The following is a 21351-nucleotide window of genomic DNA, read 5'->3' on the forward strand; positions in this document are numbered from 1 at the left end:
TAGCTTCACTCATCACCCAAAAAATAGGCTTTTCGCCGAAGGCTTCAAACCTTGTACCTATTATCAATTTTGATGATGTTATAATTACTATTATTATTATTATTATTATTATTATTATTATTATTATTGTTATTATTATTATTATTATTATTATTATTATTATTATCATTATTATTGATGTTGTTGTTGTTGTTTTTGTTGTTGGTTGTTGTTATTATGAATACTGATATAATAATAATAACAATAATAATAATAATAATTATTATTATTATTATTATTATTATTATTATTATTATTATTATTATTATTATTATTATTATTGTTATTATTATCATTATTATTATAATTAGTAGTAGTAGTAGTAGTAGTAGTAGTAGTAGTATAGTTGTCATTATTATTATAACATTGTTATTAGCACCAAAATCATCATCATTATTTTCATAATCATTATTATAATCCAAGAAAAGAAAAAGAAAATTTCGTTACCTTTCCTAGAAAGAAGAAAACTAGTGGAATTGATAATGATCATTATATCAGCTACAATGGAAGTCCTAATTACATCTATTATCCACAGCGGTGTGATTGGACCAGCAGCGATCTGAGGCGCCTAGAGCCAGTCGTGATGGAGGGGAAGGCAGGAGATGAGTGCCTGAATGTGGCTGCACTGTCTGTAAGTATCACTAGTCAAATTACAGGTAGAAACGTGCAGCTATATATATATATATATATATATATATATATATATATATATATATATATATATATATATATATATATATATATATATATATATATATATATATATATATATATTAGTGATAGAAATTAGACTCGCATATCGTAACTAACGTGAAAGCTAGCACACAAGTATCCTTACCCCGCATTTAATGCCTTCTAATTCCACCTCTACGTTTATAGAATGTACTACTTGGATCTTACCAGGAAAAATTTAAGCACGGTTTTTTTTTTTTTTTTTTATTCCTTTTTACTTGAAAACTGTTATGATATTATTTTTAGAACTGGGAGCTGATGTTATGATAAAATGTTAAGATTCTCTGAACAATGAATGGTCTTTTTGGGGGCAACATTTATGCTCATGTACAGTGACCTTTTGACGTTAGTCAAATCTATTGACAGTGTAAGTTTTATGTCTTTTATATAAATAAAATATATAACGAAAACGAATTAAATAAAATATAAATGAAAACTTTAGTTGTGGCTTCAGACACATGAGGCATTGACAGAACTGCCCTTATCAGTACTCGACAAGTAATCTATTTAACACTTCTTACAAGTGGCCGCCCTTCATAACGTTTTCTTCCAACACGGCGCCACGCCAGTTCACGGGGATCATGCTGGAAGTTATGGATATCGTTGCTGTTCATCTTGGTTTCTGGTGAGTGCGGCAATACTTAAATTATTTTTATAAGTACCGCACTTCTAATGAAAAAAAAAAAATGATTTCTTAATTAATGTCCTTATTCTCGATTTCTTTGTATTCATATTTTCCCTTCCTTTGCTAAGTTTCCATATAAACGTGCCGGAGGGAATGGACTGGGGACGTCAGCTGGAAAATAAGACATTTACTGGTATGCTTGGTGAGTTTGAGCGAAAGGTGAGTCTGAAATTCATATCAGTAACGTTCACTTGTACACACACACACACACACCACACACACACACACACACACACACACACACACACACACACACACACACACACACACACACACACACACACACATATTTCTAGATGGGGGAAAAAGAAGCCCATCAGCGCATATATACTTTACCACAATTTTGTTATTTGTTTCGAGAATCACTTTTTCTGAATGTGGACTAATTACACTGATTAATATTATTCACTCACTACTAATACGAAGGTTGAGCACAACGATCAGACATTTTTAGGAACACACATCCTTGATTGGATCTAGTCACAATACTGGCGCATTTCAGTTACAACTCACACTATCAACCCCACAGAGGTCTTACCGAGGCAGCGGAAGTCACACAGACGCAACAGAAATCGCAGGCATTGTAGGCGTCACATGGACAAAGCGATGGTCATGTAGGCATAGCCGCAAAATTACAGCCACAGCGAGGATCTTTCAGACACAGAGGAGGCTCACAAACAAAGATAACAAAGACACTACAAGATTCAAGCAAGTACAGCGAAGGTCGCGCAAAACCACCAGTCCTGACTGGTGTTCAGCATATTAGTTACCACCCCCACCTTGGCGGGTGACTCTCTTGTTCCTTTAATGTCTTCAGGTAAGACAGCGTGATCCATCTTCATGATGAACTCAGCCCTGTGTAGAGAGGGATGGAAGTGAGCCAGATTCTTAACCACCGCCAGGAACTCCTCTCTGGTAACGCAATAGCTGCCTGCTGGACTGATGAACATGATGCAAAAGTACGTATGACACTGCGCGCTCCTGCTCTTCCTTGATTTCAGCCAGCACAGCCCGCCCAACTCTCAATATTGGCACCAATGCCAAACAAATACAGGACGCTCGCGTTGGATTCAAGCGACACACATGCTTCCACAGACCCAGTGGCAAAAGTGTAGGTGGGCGTTATCGCGAAAGAAAAAAAAAAAATATCACGATAAACGATATTGGGTTATCGGTTATCCGATTAATATTTTCCCACGTTATCGGTTCATCGATATCGCCGATACTTTTGATCCCAAACTAGTAACAATCGACAAATTTATTTAATTATTTTTTAACATGAGCATGTTGAAGTTTTAAATTTAAAAAATGAAAGGTAGTTATTTTACTTAAAATAGTATTTTTCAATAGTAAAGAGACAGTAAACATTGAATTTAATTTTTTTTCTAAGATTTTTCGAAGTTTTCTAAGATAAAGATGAAAATAAATGTTTGGATTTATCGTCGTTTTTTTTTTTTATATCAAGATATCAGTATCGTTATCGCTAGTATCGGAGTCTTGGATTTATCAATTTATCGGTTATCAGTTTATCGGGTAATAAATTTATCGCCAGTTATCGATTATCGATATATATATATATATATATATATATATATATATATATATATATATATATATATATATATATATATATATATATATATATATATATATATATATATATATATATATATATATATATATATTTTTTTTTTTTTTTTTTTTTTTTTTATTATTATTTATTTATTTATTTATTTATTTTATTTATTTATTTTTTTTTTTTTTTTTGCACACAGGTGAAAATCAAGTATCGGCTTGTCCATCGTAGTCTATGTCTCGGTATCACGCGTGTACATCTCTATTCATCATTAAATCAAGAAGAAATCTTACCAACTTTGTGTTGCACAATCAACCATAATCCAAACCACTCAACGGGCTCTTCATGCTACCAATAATATTCATCAGAGAGATAGCCAACCACCATCATCTATCCTCCCACCATCATGTCGAGCAACATTCAGTAAGTCAAGCAACCAATGGTGCAGCAAAATGTATCTCATACAAGTGGTAAGCAATCTTTTTTTTTTTTTTTTTTTTGTATGTGGGAGGGACACTGGCCAAGGGCAACAAAAATCCAATTAAAAAATGCCCACTGAAATGCCAGTCTCATAAAAGGGTCCAAAGCGGTAGTCAAAAATTGAAGGATAAGTGACTTAAAACCTCCCTCTTGGAGGAATTCAACTCATAGGAAGGTGGAAATACAGAAGCAGGAAGGGCGTTCCAGAGTTTACCAGAGAAAGGGATGAATGATTGAGAATACTGGTTAACTCTTGCGTTAGAGAGGTGGACAGAATGGGGATAAGAGAAAGAAGAAAGGCTTATGTAGCGAGGCTGCGGGAGGAAGGGAGGCATGCAGTTAGCAAGATCAGAAGAGCAGTTAGCATGAAAATAGCGGTAGAACACAGCTAGAGATACAACATTGCGGCGATGAGAGAGAGGCTAAAGACAATCAATTAGAGGAGAGGAGTTGATGAGACGAAAAGCTTTTCATTCCACCCTGTCTAGAAGAGCAGTATGAGAGGAACCCCCCCAGACATGTGAAGCATACTCCATACATGGACGGATAAGGCACCTTGTACAGAGTTAGCAGCTGGGGGAGGGGATGAGAAAAACTAGCGGAGACGTCTCAGAACACCTAACTTTATAAAAGCTGTTTTAGCTAGAGATCATATGTGAAGTTTCCAGTTCAGATTATAAGTAAAGGACAAACCGAGGACAGTTGAGTGTCATTAAAGAGGAGGGGATAGTTGTCTGGAACATTGTGTTGAGTTGACAGATAGAGGAATTGAGTTTTTGAGGCATTGAACAATACCAAGTTTGCTCTGCCCCAATCAGAAATTTTAGAAAGATCAGAAGTCAAGCGTTCTGTGGCTTGCCTGCGTGAAATGTTTACCTCCTGAAGGGTTGGACGTCTATGAAAAGATGTGGAAAAGTGCAGGGTGGTATCATCAGCGTAGGAGTGGATAGAACAAGAAGTTTGGTTTAGAAGATCATTAATGAATAATAAGAAGAGAGTGGGTGACAGGACAGAACCCTGAGGAACACCACTGTTAATAAATTTAGGAGAAAACAGTGACTGTCTACCACAGTAGCAATAGAATTGTCAGAAAGGAAACTTGAGATGAAGTTACAGAGAGAAGGATAGAAGCTGTAAGAGGGTAGTTTGAAAATCAAAACTTTGTGCCAGACTCTATCAAAAGCGTTTGATGTGTCCAAGTCAACCGCAAAAGTTTCACCAAAATCTCTAAAAGAGGATGACCAAGACTCAGTAAGGAAAACCAGAGAAGATCACCAGTAGAGCGCCCTTGACGGAACCAATAGCGGCGATCAGATAGAAGGTTGTGAAGTAGTAGATGTTTAAGAATCTTCCTGTTGAGGATAAATTCAAAAACTTTAGATAGGCAGGAAATTAAAGCAGTAGGACGGTAGTTTGAAGGATTAGAACGGTCACCCCTTTTAGGAACAGGCTAAATGTAGGCAAACATCCAGCAAGAAGGAAAGGTAGATGTTGTCAGTTACTGGACTGGACAAGGTGCAAGCACGGAGGCACAGTTTCGGAGAACAATAGGAGGGACCCCATTAGGTTCATAAGTCTTCCGAGGGTTTAGGCCAGCGAGGACATGGAAATCATGATTGCGAAGAATTTCAATAGGTAGCATGAAACAGTCACAGGGTGGAGGAGAGGGAGGAACAATCCCTGAATCGTCCAAGGTATAATTTTTAGCAAAGGTTTGAGCGAAAAAGTTCATCTTTAGAGATAGATATGATGGCAATGGTGCCATCTGGTTGAAATATATGAGGGAAAGAAGAAACAAAGTTATTGGAGATGTTTTTGGCTAGATGCCAGAAGTCAAGAGGGGAGTTAGATCTTGAAAGATTTTGACACTTTCTATTAATGAAGGAATTTTTGGCTAGTTGGAGAACAGACTTGGCATGGTTCCGGGCAGAAATATAAAGTGCATGAGATTCTGGTGATGGAAGACTTAAGTACCTTTTGTGGGCCACCTCTCTATCATGTATAGCACGAGAACAAGCTGTGTTAAACCGAGGTTTGAAAGCTTTAGGTCGAGAAAAAGAGTGAGGAATTTACGCCTCCATGCCAGACACTATCACCTCTGTTATGCGTTCAGTACACAAAGACGGGTCTCTGACACGGAAGCAGTAGTCATTCCAAGGAAAATCAGCAAAATCAGGTCCCCCCAACTAGCAGAGGCAAAACGCCAGAGGCACCTTCGTTTAGGGGGATCCTGAGGAGGGATTGGAGTGATAGGACAAGATACAGGTATGAGATTGTGATCGGAGGAGCCCAACGGAGAAGAAAGGGTGACAGCATAAGCAGAAGGATTAGAGGTCAGGAAAAGGTCAAGAATGTTGGGTGTATCTCCAAGACGGTCAGGAATACGAGTAGGGTGTTGCACCAATTGCTCTAGGTCATGGAGGATAGCAAAGTTAAAGGCTAGTTCACTAGGATGGTCAGTGAAGGGAGAGGAAAGCCAAAGCTGGTGGTGAACATTGAAGTCTCCAAGAATAGAGATCTCTGCAAAAGGGAAGAGGGTCAGAATGTGCTCCACTTTGGAAGTTAAGTAGTCAAAGAATTTCTTATAGTTAGAGGAGTTAGGTGAGAGGCATACAACACAGATAAATTTAGTTTGAGAGTGACTCTGTAGTCGTAGCCAGATGGTGGAAAACTCGGAAGATTCTAGAGCGTGGACACGAGAGCAGGTTAAGTCATTGCGCTTAAACGCAACATCCAGCTTTGGATCGAAAATGAGGACAGAGAAAGTAGGAGGGAACAGAAAAGGGGCTGCTGTCCGTTGCCTCAGTCACCTGAGTTTCAGTGAGGAAAAGAAGATTAGGTTTAGAAGAGGATCTTACCGATACAACCGATACAAACGGTGTGCAGCCTTAGTCAGAACAGTGGTGTATCAATCTTACTAGAATAGTGTTGGCAGCATTGTCGTGCGATCGAAGAGCACACGAACTCTCAACTCTCAAAAATCCAGTGGACGCTGAGACACAAGTATCACGCCACCATCGCAGGCAAGTTGCAAGGCGTTATCATTCATCTTAAACGACATCGTGGGTGTATCGCTCTAGACGTGGCAAGTCGTGGTCCGATCCTGCCTGTCCCTCACTACCCTTCAACCCTGGATCAGCACCCCAACGTCCTCTCTGCAGCTTTCCCATAATTTTCTCATGGCCACACCTGTCATCACGCTTGTTCTTGCTCATCACACAGCTTCTCTTCGCTTCTTGTGGTCGCCGTTCCTGCTTCTTTCTAAAGTGTGGGTGTCGCTTGGTTACCTCCCCGAGCCAGCCACCATCCACCACTCTCTCCCATCAGAGTACTCGCGGTCAAGCTTCATCTGGTAATCTTCCCGGGCCGCAGTACACACTGAGTCCCCGCACCTGTCTGCCGCCGTGCACCTCGCCACCACCTGGTCGCTGCGCCTGTCACCCGCCACCTCCTCTCGCCGCTCTCTCACTACCGGGACTAGCCCAAGGTCATCTCTCCATGTCTGCTCCCAGCTGTGGTCTTCCTAGTCATCAGGTCGTCATTTGATCACCGCCAAATTTAAGTATTCCATCTGCTTCCGATTACTCTTGTCTTTTCCACTCTTCCTTCTTCTGATATCAAGTGGTGTCTATCTGTCTATCTATCTATCTGTTTGTCTGACTGTCTGTCTGTCTGTCTGTCTGTCTGTCTGTCTGCCTATCCGTCTCCTGCCTGTCTGTCTGTCTGTCTGTCCATCAGTGTATATATTATTCCTTTCTGTCCTTCATTATTATTTATTGTTGTCTGTGTTATCATATTGTGTTATTCTGTGTATTATACTGTGTGCTGTTCAATGTGTTTCATATTTCCCTGTGTGTTCTTCACTGATTCTCTGTGCGATTCACGTCTCTTATGAAAACACAGTCACAGTCTGCACTATCTTCATCACTCCCTGCCACATTGTCTACTGAAGGCACCATGACACCTCACATCATCTTCATTCATGAATCTGATAAACTTTCATTTTTTTTTTTTTCTGGAGCTTGCACAGAAAACGTTCGTTAGTTTATTCAGAGAATAGAGGAGGAATGTACCAGACGTTCAGCCACATCTGATAAGGAAACAATATCCATTTTGAAATCACATATCTGTCATGAGCCCTCAAGCCTTGCTGGCCTGTTGGTGAAATCAGATAAATTCGCTTCTCTCACTACCTTCGATGACTTCACCACTCAGCTCAGAAATAATTTCCAGTCATTCAAAGCTTGGAGCCACCCATTCCACCCCATTCTCTCTACTCTCAAAATCTATTACATAGTACTTCCGCTCACACACTAATCCTTACAAGGCAGAAAACATTGCTTTCTCTCTGAGCTCGGAATCTATTGCTCAACTCCAAAATTCAAATTGGTTTACTGATGATTCACTGTCAAAGGATGAGTTAAAAGAAACTTATAGCTTATCTCTTGTTCACCACCTTCCTTGATGCTCCCAATTTCCAGATCGAAACTGACATCGAATTCAACAAAATAGCTTACATATATGATGTCTGCAAAGTCATATATGATAAGCGTCCTCTTCCCAGCTCTGAGCCTGTTCAGGTACTTGATGTCTCTTCACCTGAATATTTCATCTCAACTCATCACCCATCTTCTTGTTCTCCTTCACCTTCTCGTAGCCGTTACACTAGACGTACATCCCCTCCGTCTAGATATCAGTACACTCGATCGAAATCGAGATCAAGAAAGGTTACCTGCACCCATTGCAAGCTGCCTGGTCATGTAATCAGGCAGTGTAAGGTTATCTTTGATAGCTCAGGAAGACACTCATTTAACCCTGATGCATTCTGTTCCTTGCACAAAAGGGTAGGCCATTGCTTGCAAGACTGCAAACATTATCATGTACAATGTTAGGTTGCTCAACAAACATCGTTGGGAAACTCATAACATCATAACAATCATAACATTATCATCAATCCTCAAATCATCACCTTCATACGTACCTATAAAAAAAAAAAAAAACGAACAAAGCAAGGTATGCTTCATCCATCATCATAACTCAATACTTCCTTCATTTAACATTAGATATGCTGGATTATTTAATGGTATTGTTACAAATCTTAGTGTTACTCTGCATTATATAAAGCTTTCTTTGACATGGGTGCTGCTGTTAACCTTATCCAGATGGATGTATTAAGGAGACTCTCTTCCTCTTCTCAGAATCACATCACATACATCAAATGTATCTTTTAATGCTGTTCTTCTCATAGTCTTCAACACCATGTGCAAGTATAACATCAGCTTATTCCCTGCTATTGCTTTACTCTGAGAAAGTTATAACCTTGATTGATTTACCTTCTTCCTCTATCAATAATGTACCTGCTGCATCTGACAGCCATAGCATGTCTTCTCTCCCGCCTATCACGAAAGATCACATATCTCTTCTTGATTTCCCACAATCTCAACAAGAATTACTCGCTCTCCTAAATTCTTTCAGTAATGTTGTCTCACTCCCTGACAAACCTCTAGGCCACACAGATGTCATCACACACTCTATCCATCTGACGCCTGGGTCCGAGCCATCTTACACCCACAGCTACAGGGTGCCACACAGCTGTAGAGTTCTTCTTGATGAAGCTGTGCAAGGTATCTTGCTTCAGGATGTTGTTGAACCTGCCTGTTCTCCTCACAACGCCCCTTTGTTATTCGTTCCTAAGAAACAAAGCGATTGGTGTGCCGTTGTCAACTTCAGGAAATTAAACGCATCTACTATTCCTGATCGTTATCCAGTGCCGAGATTAGGTGATCTTCAGTCTTTAGGTGATTCAAATGTGGTATTTTACACCCTAGATTTACATTCAGGATTCTTTTTAAGTTGAACTCGAGGAAAGTTCACGGCCATACACTGGCTTCATTACTCCTCTGGTCAATTCATGTTCAAACGCATGGCTCAAGGTCTACGCAACTCGCCTTTCAAAGATTGATGAACTTTCTCAGGCCTCATCGGTAAAAGTGTCTTCTGTTTATTCGACGACGTTATCATTGTATCAAAAAATCTACAAGAGCATTTTTCACACATTGTATCTCGTTCTGTCACGCTTTCAGGCTGCTGGCTTAAAAATCAAACACAGCAAATGCTCGTTTCTCAAACAACAAGTCAAATTCCTTGGTCATAAATTGGACAGAGATGGTATCCACACTTTAGATGACAAGATAAATGCTGTGAAAAATTTCCCTGTTCCTACGAATATCGATCACACATGACAGTTCATCGGTCTTGCTGGATTTTATCGCCAGTTTACCAAGAATTATAGTCTTATCACTCAACCTCTCACTAATTTCCTCAAGAAAAATGTTACATTCATCTGGTCTGGAAAGGAACAAATTGCCTTTGAACTTCTCAAAACTGCCTTATGTCAAACACCAATCCTTGCACTTCTTAATTTCGAGAAAGATTTCATCCTCTACACTGACTCTTCAGGCTTTGGAATCGGTGGTGTTCTCATGCAAAAAGGATTCACTTAGTAAACATAGCGTATTAACGTATGCTAGCAGACTTCTCAATAAGGCAGAAGAAAATTATGACGTCACAAAGCATGAAAGTCTCGCTGTGATCTGGGCGTTACGTTATTTTCATGAACTCATATTAGGCTATAAAATTCATATTTACACTGATCATTATGCTGTCACTGAGATCTTCAAAGGCAACAACTTCACAGGTCAATTTGCTGGCTGGCAACTCACGATTCAAGGATTCAATCCTATATTTTCATACATTCTCGGAAAGGCAACTCAGTGGCCGATGCACTCTCACGCAATGTAGCCGCTATCTCAACCATCACAGATAATCCTGCAATGCCGATCATAGATGAGATCAAGAAAAATCAACATTCAGACGCGTTCTGTTCTAATGCTGCATATTTCCTCGAATCTTGTGATGAGACAAATATTCCTAAGTCGCAGGTGAGTGCTGATACGTTTTTCATGCAAGACGGTCTCTTGTTTAAGTCGAGTGATGTCTCTACTAATAGTGTCCACAACTCACCCTACGCAGGACACCCAGGTCGGGACAGATGCCTCGCACACGGAAAACGATCATATATCTGGCCGACCATGAGGAAAGATATCTTTCGGTTTTGTGCGCTCTGCTCTCAGTGTGGTTCACACCGTCCATCACTTACTCACGACAGTCCTTCACTTCCTTACCTCCATCGTTTCAGCTCCTTGGGATTCAGTCTCTGTTGATTTGCTCAGACTTCCACTTACCGAGAACGGTTACAAGTATCTTCTATTTTGCGTGGATAGTCTCACTCGTTTCACCATTCTCATTGCTCTCAATCACAAAAGTGCAAATTCTGTTGGTCGCGCGATTCTTGACAACATAATTTGTCCTTATGTTGTTGTTATGTGTCCTTTTATCTGACTATGGTGCTGAATTCAATAACGCTTTCTTACTGAAGTTTTGTAAAGAATTTCATATAAAAAAAATAACATTATCCATCATTCGTCCAGTTCAAACGGCAAAGTAGAGCGTTGTAATAAACGTATTCTTATCGTTCTGTGTTACATAACTGAAGCAAAGCACTTTTGACATGAATTCTTCCTCAGCTAGCCTGCTCTCTAAACTCAGCGATTCACTCTACTATCAACGAGTCTCCCCATCTTGTGCTGTTTAGTAACGACAAGAGCCTTCCATATGAATTTCTTCACGGTGCGCAGCGTCCTATCTACAACTTGGATGATTACATCAAATGTTGTCCGCGCGATTTTCAAGCACACTCATAAGCTCATTCATGATCGCCTCACTGCATTGCAAACTGAGATGTTGCGGAAACAACATCGTAGAACAACAGATTCTTCTATCGAAGTCGATGATATCGTTTTCACCAGAGTTCACGATCGCAACTCTAAGTTAGATCCATTGTTCACTGGGCCACATCGTGTAATTCAAATCTCTCCATGGCCACAAAGTAAAAATTCTAAATCTCTAAACCTCAGTAGAAGAAATCTTCGATTAATGAGTGAGCACATCAGGTAACACTTCATTCTGATTCAACTGATCCTCAAAGCTCCTCAAGCCTAATTACACACACACACACACACACACACACACACACACACACACACACACACACACACACACACACACACACACACACACACACACACACACACACACACACACACATCTTACAGACTGAAACTTCGTTCCCACTCTAATGTTTAATCATTCAGTTTCAATATCCTGTATATATGTGAATATTTTTCTTATTTATATGTGTTGTATATGTATTGTATTCTGTTATCATGTCTGTATATTATTATTAAGGTTATCTTTTCCGTACTCTCTTATGTCATGTATCACACTATGTAACATGATTTTTATCTTTCACAAGCAAGTGTTATTTTATTTTCCACCTCTTTTCATTACAAAACAATAAAAAATGTCCATTGTTCCTGCCAAACTATGCTTTTGTGGCTTTTAGAATAATTTTTTGCCCAAAATAGCTAAATTTTCACCATTTTTTGGACAGAAAACAAAAAACAAATTCAAATGACAAAAAATTATTTTAAAACTTCTGAAACTTTTTTTGGATTAAAAATTAAGTTTATTTTTTTTCTTGATTTGCGTGAATACAAACAAATCTCTTTCATATATGAGCCCCCAAATGTAGTCTCCTATCATGTTTTTTACTGAAGGATCCTTGATATCTCTGTTCAGAGTTTATTATATCTTGATGGAAGCGCTCCCCTTGTTCCTCTGAAAATGTTCCCATATTCTCCTTGAATTTGTCAAGATGAACATCTAGGATATGGACCCTCAAGGACATTCTGCAGCCCATCTCACTATAGCTTTTCACTAAAGCTTCAACCAGTTCCTTATAGTTATCAACTTTGTTGTTGTACTACAACAATGAAACACTCCCAAACTTCTTTCTCCTTTTCTGTGAGCTTCTGTAAAAATTCTGAGCACTATAATTTTCCTTACTTGTGGTCCAATGAAGATACCAGCTTTCACTTTTGCCTCTGGAAAGCTTAGGAAAGAAGTATTGAAGATATTTGAAGGCAGCAGATTCCTTGTCAAGAGCTGTAACAAACTGTTTCATGAAACTCAGTTTGATGTGTAGTGGGGGAAACAAAACTTTTGAGGATTCACCAATGGCTCATGTTTGATATTATGTCATTGGAGGCCAGTGCTTTCTTTGGTAATATGCTGTCTTTATTGTCCCAAAGGCAAAACAGGGATTCTTGGTAAAACCTTCTTGCAGTCCCATAAAGAAAGCCACCATCTTGAAGTCTCAAATAACTTACCAGACATACTTGTTGTAGTTTAAAGTTTCCAGTAGAAGCTTTACACTGCTGTAGTCCTCCTGAAGATGCACGTAATGAGCAGGAAGCAGTTATGGATACTGTTTCTATTGTGCAGAAGTACAGCTTTCAGGCTTTTGGAGGAGCTGTCAATGAAGAGTCTCCATTCATCTGCATTGCAAGCAATTCCAATAGCTTCAAACAAGCCTGATACATAATTTCGGTAGCACAGCCTGTCCTCCTTCGAAAACAAGCTGGAGAAATGTTTGTGACGTTCTCTTTGGCTGGTCACCTGCACACTGTCGTCAAGTAAATCCCATTCTTTTAGCCTTGAAATCAAAAGCTCACCATTTGACTTTGTCAAACCAAGGTTTCTGATGAGGATATTGAGGTCTCTGGTTTGGGTAATAAGGATTCCTCCCAACTACAACTGTATATGTGATGTCACAGTCTTCTTGTCTGTTTAGCACATCTTCTGACGTGCTGCTTTCTTCTGATAGTTGACTTCTTTCTGGAGGAGCTGGTACAGGAAGATCAGCACTGTGTGGTACTGGTGAAATGGAAGATGGAATGTCTGAATAGAAAATAGCTGGTCCATTTTCCCCAGATCGGCGTTTGGACGGATCCACCATGCAAAAAAAGTAGTCAGTTGAGTAATCAGTAGGTTCACGCCATATTATAGGAATAGCAAATTTCATGGCTCTGTTTTCCCCTCTATACCATCCTGTAAAAGAAAAGTTTCTGTTAAACTTATTTTATTTTTATTCTTAATTCTTAAATGGATTTTACTCGAAAAACTAACAGTTATTTTACCTTTTAGTGTTCTCTTACAATGCTCACAAACAAAATCAGGTGCTCAGGTTTTGTCTTAGTCCCTAACTGGCACAGCAAAATATGCTTTGTAATCTTCACACATTTTCCAGATGTTGTCACAGATAACTTCTTTGCTCTTGTCTTGATGAATTGACCACATATGTAGCAAAATGTATCTGGAGGATGATTGCAGCCTGTTGATGCCATTTCACCTCTTATGATGTGTCTTCTCGGGCAACCATGCAAAGCTGAACCGATTGATCGATTGCAAACCCCTACTTAATCTTTCTAGAATGTGTTCCAGGATATTCTCAATCTTTCTAGAATATTCTTGAATATTCTGAAACATTCTAGAAAATTCTTGTATATTCTAAATTTTTTTGTTACTTCTATATATTTCTACTGTATTCTAGAAAGTTCTAGAATATTTTGGAAATGTTTACATGTAATAAAATGTTCCAAAATGTTGTAGAAACTTCTAAAAGTGTCTGGTAGGACATTCTGGAAGAATTGGGATTTCTGAAATGTAGGCAAATTCCTGTAAATATGAGAAATTTCTTGTTAGATCTGATCAATTCAAGAATAATCTTGTTAAAATTAAAAATCCTTAGAACTCCCTGGTCCCTTCCTCCCTGGTCATTGGCCAGAAAAACGACCTCTACCGCTGGTCCCTTCACCCTCTTTAGAGACTGCTCATCAGTGACATTTAACAATAAGGAGAATTTGTTGCAGACAGTATCAGCAGAAGTAGCCTTCTCTAAAGGGCAGAATGAAACAATTGGTGGTTGAGAAAGGCAAGAAAGTATTACAACCATATTAGATGTAAAGTTCGAAGAACTAGAGGGAGGCAGTGTATGTCTCTATCCCATCATCTTGCTATCTTAAGAGAAGATTCCGGCTGGCACTACTTAGACTGACGAACAGAAAATTTGTCAATTTAAGAATGTCTTGCTGAAGACGATACTTCTTGCATTATCGAGAACGTAACGAGTGAGCTTCCCAGCAGGAAGAATTGTACAAATCGTTCCCTGTGCGATCATTACTTTGCCCTTGACTCACACCCTACTTCTGAATGTGAGTCTGAACCTTATTGTTTATAAGGTTCACACTCACATTCAGAAGTAGGGTGTGAGTCAAGGGCAAAGTAATGATCGCACAGGGAACGATTTGTACAATTCTTCCTCCTGTGACCGAACTAATAACACCAGTAACTTTGTAAAGGACTGTCAACAAAAGCTTTTACTGATAAAGAAAGAGGACCAATCTTGATACGATCAGGGGAATAAGAACCATGATCATGTTACTATTTCCTCTAATCTTTGACACCTGTTTAACACATCGGGCACTATTAATGAAGTATACCACCTGAGAATTCCACGTAATGTGCCACAAACCAAAAAGGTGTAGGAACGTGATAGCGTCATCGAAGACGTTGGGACAACCATTTTAGCTGTTTGATCGAATGATCTCATCACTTAAGTTGGTGTATCCAAAACATAGAGAATTTATTGTTTCAAGAGCAGGTTTTGCAGCAATATCAGATGTAAATGTCACATAGCACCAATTGGAAGGGCAGTCATCATCATATTTCAGACGCATACGGAGAATTGTTCCGTAAGGCTTGAAAATAGTGAATAACACGGTAAGAGAAGGATACATATACGTTAGTTAGCAGAAGGGTGTCAAAACCTGACTCAACAGCTGACCAGTGGGTTTTCCAGCACCACAAGCAGCAGTAGGGAGGGAGTATCAGTACCAGCCAGCACGTGCTTAGTATCACCACTTCGACAAGTACTATTCTGAGGACCTTTACGTCGCTGAGTCTTACCAGCGTTCTAGGACGAGAGAGTAATATATTTTCTGTTGTCCCGCGAAGCCTGGAACGGTTCCAGGATGGCGATGAGAGAAGTTCGGGAAGAAGTGTGTCGAGCGGACCAGGGAGAGAGCCATGCCGGGTTAGGGGAGGACTTTGTGCCATATGCTGATAAACTTTCACTTTTCTACTCCCTCACCCACCACGGAATCCAGCAAGTGCAGACTTGATGTTGAAGCCCATACACATGCAACATCCTCAAGGGTAATGGGAAAGTATACTCAGGTAACCGCTGAGAGACCTTGGCAAGAGTGGCCCCAGATGATAGGAGCCACCTATCATCCGAATGCCTGCTTGACCCTAGGCAATGCTTCACAAGCCGAATGATCCAGTGGGGCCACACTGTCTTGCCCCAACCTTCCGCCAAAGAAGCGCGTTGACCACCAAGGAAAACTACACGTACCCTAATCTGCTTTGGAATCAACTTCGAGACGAAAGGCCACGGGAAATATGAGTATATGGGACGCTGCGCACAGTAGACACGTGGGGAAATTCAATCCCCGCCCAAGATGACTGGCGGGCTGATGTGAGCGACATCACCGACAAGCCTACTCAATCAGTGATCAAGGGAGAGTACTTGGTCCACGATGCCAGCGAACACCAAACCCTGCAACGGTAGGTAGGCCACCATTGTAGGTGATGCCACCGACCACGCTTCAAGCCCCACCACCACAGCAAAGTGATCCCCCTCCGGCCGACTTTGTATCTGTTCCCACATTATCATACATTTTACTCTTGTAACAAACTTTTAATTATCTCCTACGTCTGAACAAATGCAATCTTACTTAATTATTACCACATATTTACTTTACTTTTTTTTTTTTTATGTAGAAGAGGCACCTGCCAAGGGAAACAAAATTATAAGAAAAAAAAAAAAAAGGTCCACTGAGGTGACACTCCGCAAACAGTGAAAAGCAGTCGTCAAAATTTAAAGGATAAGTGTCTTGAAACCTCCCTCTTAAAAGAGTTCAAGTCATAGGAAGAATCACGTAAGGAGTTCCAGAGTTTACCAGAGAAAGGAATGAATAAGTGAGAATGCTGGTTACCTCCTGCATTAGAAAGATGGAGAGAAGTTAGCAAGATCAGAACACCAGTCAGCATGAAAGTAGCGGTAGAAGATAACAAGAGATGCAACGCTGCGGCGATGAGAAAGAGGCTGAACACAGTCAGTTCGAGGAGAGGAGTTGCGAAGACGAAAAGCATTTAATTCCACATTGCCTAAAAGAGTGGTATGAGTGGAACCACCCCTTTCCTCCATAAATGTGAGGTTTTCTCCATACATGGACGGATAAGGCTCCATGTAGAGTTAGCAGTTGGGGAGGATGAGAAAAGAGACGACCCAGAACGTCTAACTTCATAGAAGTTGTTTTAGCGAGAGATGAGATGTGACGTTTCCAGTTTAGATTATAAGTAAAGACCGAGGATGTTCAGTGTAGACGAAGAGGACAGTTGAGTGACTTTGAAGATGAGGAGATAGTTATCTGGAAGGTTGTGTCGAGCTGATAGATGGAGGGAATGAGTTTTTGAGGCATTGAGGAATATTAGGTTTGCTATGTCCCAATCAGAAATTTTAGAGAGATCAGGCGTTCTGTGGCTTCCTTGTGTGAGCTGTTTAATTCCTGAAGGGTTGGACGTCCAAGAAAAGACGTGGAAACTAAAAAAAAAGAACACAACAATTCATGCCAGTCCACAAGTTGAAACCTCGCCGACTTTTACTATGTTGACACACTAGCACTATATGTTAACGAGAATTACAGTCATATGTAACTATGAATATATATATATATATATATATATATATATATATATATATATATATATATATATATATATATATATATATATATATATATATATATATATATATATATATATATATATATATATATATATATATATATATATATATATATATATAGGAGTGGGACATGACTATTTCTCCTGTGGGCGTCTCCCATACGAGGTACCAAGTAATGGACTTCAGCAGCCCTATGTTCATGGACGAAACAACTGTTGTATACACCAGGCCAAGGCCAAAGGCGGATATGATGGGTTTCATCAAACCCTACACTCCACTGGTAAGTCTCTTAATTAACGCCATTTTGCACTTCAGTAGTTGCTCCACTTGTCACAACATCATAATCATGAGGAGTGTAAAGGTATATCCATCACAAAAACTTTGCTAGCATAGCAGACAAAAAAAAACTCTGCTAGCATAATATTCCTGCTTATATATATATATATATATATATATATATATATATATATATATATATATATATATATATATATATATATATATATATATATATATATATATATATATATATATATATATATATATATATATATATATATATATATATATATATATATATATATATACACAACTCGTTTTGTAGGGAAACTCCAAAGTTTTCTTCAACTTTATTCTTTTTTTTTTTTATGTAGGAAGGACACTGGCCAAGGGAAACAAAAATTTAATAAAAAAAAATTGCCCACTAAAATGCCAGTCCCATAAAAGGGTCAAAGCAGTGGTCAAAAATTGGTGGATAAGTGTCTTGAAACCTCCCTCTTGAAGGAATTCAAGTCATAGGAAGGTGGAAATACAGAAGCAGGTAGGGAGTTACAGAGTTTACCAGAGAAAGAGATGAATGACTCAGAATACTGGTTAACTCTTGCGTTAGAGAGGTGGGCAGAATAGGGGTGAGAGAAAGAAGAAAGTCTTGTGCAGCGAGGCCGCGGAAGGAGGGGAGGCATGCAGTTAGCAAGATCAGAAGAGCAGTTAGCACGAAAATAGCGGTAGCAGACAGCTAGATATGGAACATTGCGGCGGTGAGAGCGAGGCTGAAGACAGTCAGTTAGAGGAGAGGAGTTGATGAGATGAAAAGCTTTTGATTCCACCCTGTCTACAAAAGCAGCATGAGTGGAACCCCCCCCCCCCCACATATGAAGCATACTCCATACATGGACGGATAAGGCCCTTGTACAGAGTTAGCAGCTGAGGGGGTGAGAAAAACTGGCGGTGACGTCTCAGAACACCTAACTTCATAGAAGCTGTTTTGGCTAGAGATGAGATGTGAATTTTCCACTTCAGATTATAAGTAAAGGACAGACCGAGGATGTTCAGTGTAGAAGAGGGGGACAGTTGAGTGTCATTGAAGAAGAGGGGATAGTTGTCTGGAAGGTTGTGTCGAGTTGATAAATGGAGGAATTGAGTTTTTGAGGCATTGAACAATACAAAGTTTGCTCTGCCCTAATCAGAAATTTTAGAAAGATCAGAAGCCAGGCGTTCTGTGGCTTCCCTGCGTGATATGTTTACCTCTTGAAGGGTTGGACGTCTATGAAAAGACGTGGAAAAGTGCAAGGTGGTATCATCAGCGTAGGAGTGGATAGGACAAGAAGTTTGGTTTAGAAGATCATTAATGAATAATAAGAAGAGAGTGGGTGACAGGAAAGAACCCTGAGAAACACCACTGTTAATAGATTTAGGAGAAGAACAGTGATCGTCTACCACAGCAGCAATAGAACGGTCAGAAAGGAAACTTGAGATGAAGTTACAGAGAGAAGGATAGAAACCGTAGGAGGGTAGTTTGGAAATCAAAGCTTTGTGCCAGACTTTATCAAAAGCTTTTGATATGTACAAGGCAACAGCAAAAGTTTCACCAAAATCTCTAAAAGAGGATGACCAAGACTCAGTAAGGAAAGCCAGAAGATCACCAGTAGAGCGGCCTTGACGGAACCCATACTGGCGATCAGATAGAAGGTTGTGAAGTGATAGATGTTTAAGAATCTTCCTGTTGAGGATAGATTCAAAAACTTTAGATAAGTAGGAAATTAAAGCAATAGGACGGTAGTTTGAGGGATTAGAACGGTCACCCTTTTTAGGAACAGGTTGAATGTAGGCAAACTTCCAGCAAAGAAGGAAAGGTAGATGTTGACAGACAGAGCTGAAAGAGTTTGACTAGGCAAGGTGCAAGCACGGAGGCACAGTTTCGGAGAACAATAGAAGGGACCCCATCAGGTCCATAAGCCTTCCGAGGGTTTAGGCCAGTGAGGGCATGGAAAACATCATTGCAAAGAATTTTAATAGGTGGCATGAAGTAGTCAGAGGGTTAAGGAGAGGGAGGAACAAGCCCAGAATCGTCCAAGGTAGGGTTTTTAGCAAAGGTTTGAGCAAAGAGTTCAGCTTTAGAAATAGATGTGATAGTAGTGGTGCCATCTGGTTGAAGTAGAGGAGGGAAAGAAGAAGAAGCAAAGTTATTGGAGATATTTTTGGCTAGATGCCAGAAATCACGAGGGGAGTTAGATCTTGAAAGGTTTTGACATTTTCTTTGAGGAGGGATTGGAGTGATAGGACAAGATAAAGATATGAGATTGTGATCGGAGGAGTCCAACGGAGAAGAAAGGGTGACAGCATAAGCAGAAGGATTAGAGGTCAGGAAAAGGTCAAGAATGTTGGGCGTATCTCCAAGGCGGTCAGGAATACGAGTAGGGTGTTGCACCAATTGATCTAGGTCATAGAGGATAGCAAAGTTGTAGGCTAGTTCACCAGGGTGGTCAGTGAAGGGAGAGGAAAGCCAAAGCTGGTGGTGAACATTGAAATCTCCAAGAATGGAGGTCTCTGCAAAAGGGAAGAGGGTCAGAATGTGCTCCACTTTGGAAGTTAAGTAGTCAAAGAATTTCTTATAGTCAGAGGAGTTAGGAGAGAGGTATACAGCACAGATAAATTTAGTATGAGAGTGACTCTGTAGTCGTAGCCGGATGGTGGAAAACTCGGAAGATTCAAGAGCGTGGGCACGAGAGCAGGTTAAGTCATTGCGCACATAAACGCAGCATTCAGCTTTGGATCGAAAATGAGGATAGAGAAAGTAGGAGGGAACAGAGAAGGGGTTACTGTCAGTTGCCTCAAACACCTGAGTTTCAGTAAGGAAACGAAGATGAGGCTTAGAAGAGGAGAGGTGGTGTTCTACAGATTGAAAATTAGATCTTAGACCGCGAATATTGCAGAAGTTAATGATGAAAAAGTTGAGGGGGGTGTCAAGACACTTAGGGTCGTCGACAGAAAGGCAGTCCGACCTGGGGACATTTATGGTCCCCTCCCCAGATGGGGACTCTGAGGCTGGTGTAGGAGTCGCCATGATGATTTTTAAACTTTTTGAGTGAAGGGTGTGTGTGTTATTAGGTGCTTGTAGTTTTGTGTGGAGGAAGAGAGTTGTCTTTAGAGGGCAGGCTGTGACTACCCCCTTGTGTTGTGAGACACAAAGGGAAACGTTCAGTGAGGTCACAGCTGTGTTTAATGATAAGTTCACAGCACCCCCTGAACAGTGCTTTAGAGCTCACTGGGAGTAATTATCGTTTCGGCAGGTGTCTACTGCCTCCTCCTCCTCCTTTTGCCAATTGCTATGTTTCGTCTTTTTCTGCAGGCATCTTCAGGACTCACCAACTTGCTTGCAACAACATGAATTACCTGAAGATGCCAGCAGAAAACGGCGAAACGTAGCAATTGACAAAAGAATAAAATTGAAGAAGTTTCCCTGCAAAACAAGTTATCAAAAATACTTTTACAGTATATATACGAGTATATATATATATATATATATATATATATATATATATATATATATATATATATATATATATATATATATATATATATATATATATATATATATATATATATATATATATATATATATATATATATACAAAGATATGCAGACTTTGAATTTTACAAGATTAAAAAGTTAAATTTTACAGATGTGGACACTGCTCTTGGTGAGCGCAATTGTGGCAACAGGGGTTATCCTCCTTGTGCAGCTGATTTTTTACAGCCTTCACCACAATACGTGAGAACTGATATATA

General features: G+C 39.7%; 1 long non-coding RNA gene across 1 annotated transcript; it reads left to right on the forward strand.

The window, feature by feature from the left end:
* Positions 1 to 627: 627 nt before the first annotated feature.
* Positions 628 to 21327, forward strand: LOC135110056 (uncharacterized). The gene is made up of 5 exons (XR_010273066.1): positions 628 to 670; positions 1296 to 1396; positions 1525 to 1615; positions 17405 to 17563; positions 21246 to 21327. It is a non-coding gene; the product is annotated as an uncharacterized LOC135110056 (long non-coding RNA).
* The last annotated feature ends 24 nt before the right edge of the window (positions 21328 to 21351 follow it).

Source organism: Scylla paramamosain, chromosome 19, assembly GCF_035594125.1.
Source record: "Scylla paramamosain isolate STU-SP2022 chromosome 19, ASM3559412v1, whole genome shotgun sequence".
NCBI lineage: Eukaryota > Metazoa > Arthropoda > Malacostraca > Decapoda > Portunidae > Scylla > Scylla paramamosain.